The 8,043-nt window shown below is 45.9% G+C and overlaps 1 long non-coding RNA gene across 2 annotated transcripts; it reads right to left on the bottom strand.

Annotated features, from left to right (window-relative positions):
* Positions 1–1,203: 1,203 nt before the first annotated feature.
* LOC123108606 (uncharacterized) lies at positions 1,204–4,931 on the bottom strand. Of its 2 annotated transcripts, XR_006451940.1 has the most exons (3): positions 4,221–4,917; positions 2,804–3,078; positions 1,204–2,218 (listed from the first exon to the last, which is right to left on the bottom strand). It is a non-coding gene; the product is annotated as an uncharacterized lncRNA (long non-coding RNA). The 2 variants fall into 2 exon arrangements; XR_006451939.1 differs by lacking the exon at positions 1,204–2,218 and having other exon boundaries at positions 2,734–3,078; positions 4,221–4,931.
* Positions 4,932–8,043: the final 3,112 nt, after the last annotated feature.

The following is an 8,043-nucleotide window of genomic DNA, read 5'->3' as shown; positions in this document are numbered from 1 at the left end:
CAGAAACTACTGGCAGTTAATCTTGTGGACCCATAAGTTAAAACACAAATTGACGGATTGGATCTAACTAGGACATATGCCCGTGCGTTGCACCGGGACAAAGAAATTCTCGCACGTAACCATGTAATATGTGAATGCATTTACATGAGAGGCATGGTGCTCCTGGTTGTAACTCAGCTCAATCATTGAGGCGGCCTAGGCATGTGACCACGAGACGTCGAACCGGACCACGCCATGTATACAAGAACCCTCAATTTTCACCATATGAGACGGTTCAATAAACAGTTATACCGTGCATCTGGTCCATACGTAATCCCTCATACTCCCACTCGATTTTGACTTATATTGTTGTGGACTTGTTTCATGTTGGAAGGGCAGGTCCTATATGTATGTGTGCAACTCGAGGCCTGGTGGCCTAGTCCCTCAAACTCCCACTGTCCCGCGTGCCTCCATAGGGCTCGGGCACCACCTAGTAAGAGGGGCCTAGGCCCGAATGTTATCTCCTTCTCGGCTTGGCTTCTCCTTGGTCCTCCCTTCCGTTGAGGCTTTGACACACAATTAATGCCCACAATGCCCCGCTCTCCTATGGAGCAAACATCAGTTGGAATGAATCAGTCGTTCACCGGGTCAAAAAATTCGGTCGCGACACAAGGGTCGATGCTTTTATCGATGATGAAGAAAATGACGGGTTTTGTGAAACAATATTTAGGATTGCAAAAAATGGTTAGCATGCCAAAAGACCTAGATTTAATGCATCTTCAGTAAACCGTATTATAAATAATTATTCCCTATTTTTTTAGTTATTATCTCGGAACACAAAAGCCATAACTTGGTTCTTATAGCATGCAAAATATCTTTGCATAGTAGTAGCTTTGACCAAATCACCAAAAGAACGGGCATCAGCCTGCAGTGTGAGTGTAGATTAGCATTTATTTGAAGTGCCATTATGCTGGCCTTTCAAGATATGGTTTTTTTCGGATTTCATTTTTAGAATTCAACAAAAAAACTAAAATCCCAGTGTAAAAATCTAGTGTTACGAAAACATCTATAAGAAAGGCTATGCATCTAGGAACATGCAACGTCCCTTTTGAATAATCATTACAATCATTAGATCACTAAACTATTAGCAGAAGGATGTAAGTTTAGCCTAACAGAAAAGGATCACTAAGTAAGTTTATGCTTCCAAGCACAAAGAGAAGGACATGATCAGCAATGGCAAAAGCAAATATTTACTACATAGTAAATAACCTGATATAGTTAAACTGTACACTGAGATGTAGAAACTTAACTCTACAGTCTCCGGTGCAGGCTACAAAAAACTTAAAATCCCTATGTTCTCTTGGTGATGAGGCTCTACTTCTGTTGCAATTTCTTTTCTGAAGTTTTGCTCACCTTCAGCGAGTCACAAAAATTCCATTTGCATCCCGCTGCTCCACTTCCCACATATCTCTTTACTAACTGAGCACTATATCCTTGCCTCGGCCCATTATTGTTTTCTCCTGCTCAATCAATGCCCTTTGTCCCTTCGTAACCTTGAATCAAGTTGTGTAGTTCCCTACTTCCACCTTTCTTCGAATTTTCAGCTTTCTGGTATTTTGTCCCTTTCTTCTGCAGCTTTTGTTAATCAAGTCAGGAGCACAACTTAATTATCTCTACTCTCATATGTAACTCCAGCTCCAGCTTATCATTTTAGAAACAGCAAGTCAGCACAACTCAATTATATGCACTCTCATGTGTAATTGTCAGGAACAATTCAACTTTGAAAAGTAATAAATTTTACATATTTGTTTCGTAATGGACAAGCCATATTTATTTTTACACTAAGAAGTTATAACAAACAAAAGAAAGAAAGGTTTCCACAATAGATCTCTAGCTTTGTGGTGTTTGTAAACATTCGACAGAGTAGAGAGTACCACTGTAGAATTTAGCATTGCCATTCCTTAAAACAGAAGCATCGTGTCGATTAATTCACAGTAAAGAAAGTTATGGCCATGTATATAATGGAAATCTTGTGATGGTGCAACAATCATGTATATATATTAGGCACATGGTAGATTACTCTTGGATAAGCAATGATAGCATGCAAAAATGGTGCTCTTTAATCTTTAAGCGGAATGTTGCCCATCTGGATCCAGTGAGTGATGCGCCATAGAGAGGGCACTTCTAGTGCTTCAGGAGTAAATTTTTTAGCGTCAGCAGCAACCATTAGGAATATCACCTGCATTCCAGAAGAATTAAGAAAACAAATGCAAGTTTCATATATCTAAAAAAAGATCATTAGGTTAAGGAGACTCGAAAATAACATTTCTCTATATGTGTGATTTGTTAGAGTACAATGTTATAATTGTTCCTTCCACACAACGGGCAGTGGCTTCATACTCAATTGAATTTTAAGTACGAGCTCAATTCTCTAAAATTGGTATTTGTAATTATAAGAAGTAAAATATTAAGAAGAAAAGAACCAATGATTCCCACTTAAAATCCAAAGTACCCCAAGGATAAAAATGCATGTCCATGACAAATTAAAGTGGAATGCAGTTGTAAAAATTGTGGGATTACTATTTATGTGTTCCTTCGCTTGTCATGATTGTCCTCCCATTCTGCTATCTGCCTACTCATTCCTTTCGTAAGAGCAAATTAATTGTACACCCTTTGATCCAAGTATATACAGAATAGCAGTCTGGTTGTTTTGTTAATACATATGCAAAACCCATGGAAGCATAACTGAACATATAATAAAAGCCTATATGGTTGAAAATAACCCATAATTTGATTAATACACAGAGACTGGAAACTGAATTACTCTGAATAACAGAACATCTGCAAGTAAGAACTGAAGATCTCAATCAGTTTTTGGTTCCGAGCACACATAATTAAACATGTAAGATCCGGTGAACAGAAATCGACCATCATGAAGAAATGCATCAGGTATATCAGCAGTCCATGATTACAATGTGTATCAGGTCCTTTTTTTTTGCTTCAGTAGCTGGCACTTCTGATCTCTCTTTAGAACATGGGCGACTTGAAATGGTTATGCACTACAGGAACCCTCGTTGCTCGCCCTAACCATGCTTGCCACTGCTAGAAAAAAATGCGAACAAATGGTAAGCAATGAAACAAAATGAGAATGATGAAGAGATCAAAGAAGTGAAACATGAAGCAAACAAAATTGACTTCTACTCATTTATTTGCCCAAATGTAACTAATCCAAATGTAATACCCACTAATCTTTTTTGCTATCTATTTTTCAGATCACTCTGAACAGAAGTCAACTAAAATTTATGGGCAACTTAGCACTCACTGTAGATGATAGTGGTAAATATAACAGGATAGATTGTTGTTTTCTTGTGTCTTGTCAGATATAAAAAAGATTTCAAAATGAACCATCCACAACAGAAAGAATTGCAGGTCACTGCTGCATCTCCATCGCCAGTCAATCAGCTCGTCCATTCTAGTAGAAGATATCTTCAAGGTCTTTTTAGGTATATCTAGAAGGTTTTCCAACTCGTAAGTTTTCAGCTTCTCGGCTAAATGTAAGATATCAACCATTACTCAGAACAGCAAGGTGCTTGCGACAAATGCAAGTATCAAATAAGGAGTAAAGCATACATCACATTTGAACTTCAAGTATATACATAGATAAAGCATCACAAAGTGCAGCCAGGTTGGCAAATAAAATTTCATTACTTTCAATCTAATGGAACCTATATCCACCTGACAACTTAAATCTTTAAATGGCAGCGGCAGTACAACATAGGCAGCTGAACTGATCGTAGAAGTCAAAACAATTGTAATTGTTGATTCATGACCGGACGGATAGTTACAACAACTGTTATGAACCTACCTAGTCATGCCATCTGCAGGGGATTAGGAAGACAAGGGGAAGGAGGAGATAATATTGCGAGAGAATATATTGATTCTTGCTTGCTCCCAAAGAATAAAATGCCTGCTCGTATATAGAGCTAACTTAACTTTGACCCGAAAGACATGGAAATAGTCGGAAGTATCAAACTCGGGCAAGATGCGTTATATGGTTATTGAGCTGAAATGTGTATATGAATTACAATTAGAGGCCCTCCTGTTGCAATAACTTCTGCATTAATTTATGCTTGGAAAATGTATGTCCGTACTGCAGTATTATGAGCTCAACGCATGAGACTACTGTACTGTAAATCTTGTCATGAGTGTAATCATGAAACTGTTCGAGGCAAAGTGCTGACCTTCTTCGATGGAGACAGAGAAACTGAAACCAATCTGGTGAGCAGGAAGTTCTCAGGCGTGAGTTCCCAGTGTATGGACCCATGAAGTGCAGACGTGGACGACGCTTTCAAAAACTCAATTAGACAATCTGCACTAGAGAACGACACCCAGCCTCCGATAGCGAGGGGGAACTCGCGCTTCTTGTGCCACGGCGACGGCAACGGCGCAGGGGGGCTGCAGCAGCTGGTCCAGCCTGGCACGGTGGCCGGCGCCGATGACCTCGTGGCTGTTGGCGACACAAAGCCACACCTGGCTCTCTGCCGTCATCTGCTGGAGCCGGAGCGCCGCGACGCGTCGCCCCAACAGAGCACGCCGGCCGCCTTGTCGTCCTCCGCCGCGACGCCTCGGCCCGCCAAGGCCAGCTTCAAGGGCGACAAGGCGTGTAGGAACGCCGGCGCGACCTCTCGCCCCACTCCTGGGCTCGGGCGAAGCGGACGCCCACGGCAAGCGCGCCGGCGGCGCGTGCCCGTCTGCTTAACGTCCTCCGCCGCGACGCCTCGGCCCGCCCCCGCCAAGGCTAGCTCCAAGGCCGACAAGGCGTGCAGGAACGCCGCCGCGACGCCTCGCCCCATTACTGGGCTCGGGCGGAGCGGACGCCGCGGCAAGCGCGCCGCTGCCCGTTTGTGAAGGCCGGCAGTGGATAAGGCGGGGCTGTGGTGGTGGTGCCGGGGTCCTTTTTGCAAAAAACGAATCATTATCTCAGGAAGAAACAGACTTTAAATTATACTGCGTGTTAAATACTAAAAAAGGGAGGGGCTTTTTAGAAAAAATGCTAATGACGGACAAGCAGAAACCCAATTTGCTTTATTATTATTAGGTAGAGATTAGGTAGAGATAGAGAGGTAGAGATAACTCCTACTAAAGCATATGATGCGTCAAAATAGCTTTCACCTGACTCTACGATTCAGCAATGCCATAATTTTTTTAGAAACCTTGACTCCATGATGAAAAGAAGATAAGATATACAGGGTCATGCCATAGATTAGTTTTCCCATTACCTGAGTCCATCGTTCAAAGAAGAAAAACATAATAGGGCTACAGACTCCCCTGCCCTCACGCACGCTGCCGCCGCCAGAATCCCGTGGCTACAACCGACTCTCCAGCCCTCACGCACGCAGCCTCAGCTAGAAAATCAATCATAGGTCTTCGACGGAATCCAATCCTAACGCACGCCACTGCCATGCCCCCGTCGAGACTAGGCCTCCACCACGAGCATGGAGTAAACGGTCTCAAGTTCAGGCTATGAGCCACGTGCCCATGCCAAGATATTTTGACATTATCCTGGCCTATATGGGATCTCTGATGCTGACATCTTCCTTTGGCTATTTTTGATAGAGGATGATCCTATCTACCAGGTTGTTGCATCTGTGCAGCCCTAAGAAATTGCTCGATGGAGCACTGATCGTGGCTACAGGCACCTTAGCTAGATGCTTGATTCCTTCAGATCTGCAAGTTCTCCCATATGCATGTTGTAGGTGAATCTGCGTACCTTTGAAATCCATGGCTGGAGGAGGCAGCGACCACATAATAAAATTTTCATGACATGGACTTCATCCTTCCTTGCAAGTCATAGAACTGGAATTTGGATTGCAAAGGACCTGTAAGAACCACGATGGTTACTAAATGCATTGGTTTGTGAATTTTTTGTTCCGTGCTTCAAATTTTTGCTTCTCACCTTTGCACTCTCATGTGTAATTGTCAGGAACAATTCAGCTTTGAAAAGTAATAAATCTTACATATTTGTTTCGTAATGGACAAGCCATATTTATTTTTACACTAAGAAGTTATAACAAACAAAAGAAAGAAAGGTTTCCACAATAGATCTCTAGCTTTGTGGTGTTTGTAAACATTCGACAGAGTAGAGTGTACCACTGTAGAATTTAGCATTGCCATTCCTTAAAACAGAAGCATCGTGTCGATTAATTCACAGTAAAGAAAGTTATGCCCATGTATATAATGGAAATCTTGTGATGGTGCAACAATCATGTATATATATTAGTGGTAGGACTAGGGTTCCTACCGGCTCTACTGCGTAGGTTGTAGGGGCAAAGAGGAAGTGGGCGCGGCGAGGAGCGGGCGCGCCGGCGGCAGGGCGCCGTCGCGGCTAGGGTTGAGGGCGGTGGCGGCTAGGTTGCGACGGCTAGGGTTTCCGGCTCCTCTAGGAGCCGGGCAACAAAAGATAATAATAGTCTTTATTGCTTCCATCCAAAAGAGTCTTACAATCTATATTTATATCCTAGATAACTTGTAGAAGAATCAATCCTGAGATAACTTGCCTAATCTGAATAAAACTAAGGTAACTTGTGGGCCTAAGCCTGCCTGTTGGGCCTGCGGCGGCCATAGACCTGGCCGGTCATAACATCTCTCCCCGCCTGCGCAAACAGCTCGTCCTCGAGCTGAAAGTCTGGATAGTGTTGACGGAAATCCTCACGCTGCTCCCAAGTCGCCTCTTCCTCCGGAAGGCCCGCCCACTGAATTAGGATGAACCAGACGCCACGACGGAGCTGAGCCTGCAACACCTTTGCTGGCTCTGGAAGAATGCGACCATCGGCGGTTGGAGGAAGCGTCGGAGGTGCCGCCGGTGGCTCGCCACGGAAAGGTTTGAGCAGCCCCACATGGAACACGTCGTGGATGCGGGCGCGGGCTGGAAGCTGAAGACGATAGGCCACCTTCCCAATGCGCTCCACGACAGGGAAGGGCCCGGCGTAGCGAGGGCCAAGCTTGCGCTTTGCGCGCGTGTCCAGTGACTGCGTAGAGCGGTGGAGAAGACGCAGCCACACCCAGTCAGCCACTGCGAACTCCGCCTCGCGATGATGATCGTCGTAGTAGTGCTTGGCCGTCTGCTGGGCCTGAAGGAGACGCTGAAGGACCTCAGCCAGCATCTCATCACGGGTGCGGATAAGGTCACCCGCTACTGCTGTCCGAGCCGTCTTCGGGTCGACCGGAAGTATAGGCGGGGGTGGTCGACCATAGACCACCTCAAATGGCGTCGCGCGCAGGGCGGAGTGATAAGAAGTGTTGTAGCAGTACTCCGCCCAAGATAGCCAGTCCACCCAAGAGCGAGGTCGATCACCTGTCACACAACGCAAATACATGGCAATGACCTTGTTAACCACCTCAGACTGACCGTTCGTCTGAGGATGGAACGCCATACTCAGGCGGAGCTGGACACCCGCCATCCTGAAGAGGTCGCGCCAGACATGGCCCGTGAAGATTGGGTCCCGATCACTGACGATCGACGTCGGGAACCCGTGTAGACAGACTATGCCGTCAAAGAAAGCCCGGGCCACGGATGCCGCTGTGTACGGATGGCCCAACGCGATGAAGTGGGCGTACTTAGAGAAGCGATCGACCACCGTGAGGATGACTGACTTGCCCCCTACCTTGGGAAGGCCCTCGATGAAGTCCAAGGAGATATCCGCCCAAACCTGAGACGACACCTCCAAGGGCTGAAGGAGCCCCGCCGGTCTCAGGGTCTCTGTCTTGTTGCGCTGGCAAGTCTGACAAGACCGAACCCAGTCGCGGACCAGGGCACGATCGCCAAGGATGTAGAAGTCGGCGCGAAGACGATGGAGGGTTTTCTGCACACCCTCATGGCCCGCCGAGTGAGCGAGCTGCAACACCTGGTGACGGAGATCATCATGCGCCGGAACAAAGATCCGGCGTACATGCAGGAGCAGTCCGTCAGAGAAGCGCCAGGGCTCCTCCAAGTCGCCGACCGTGAGCTGCTGCTGAAGAAGTGCGGCGTCATCGGCCGTCGCAGTGGCGCGTCGAATGTCGGTG

This window comes from Triticum aestivum, chromosome 1B (genome assembly GCF_018294505.1).
Source record: "Triticum aestivum cultivar Chinese Spring chromosome 1B, IWGSC CS RefSeq v2.1, whole genome shotgun sequence".
NCBI lineage: Eukaryota > Viridiplantae > Streptophyta > Magnoliopsida > Poales > Poaceae > Triticum > Triticum aestivum.
This window is presented reverse-complemented; position numbering and strand designations above follow the sequence as displayed.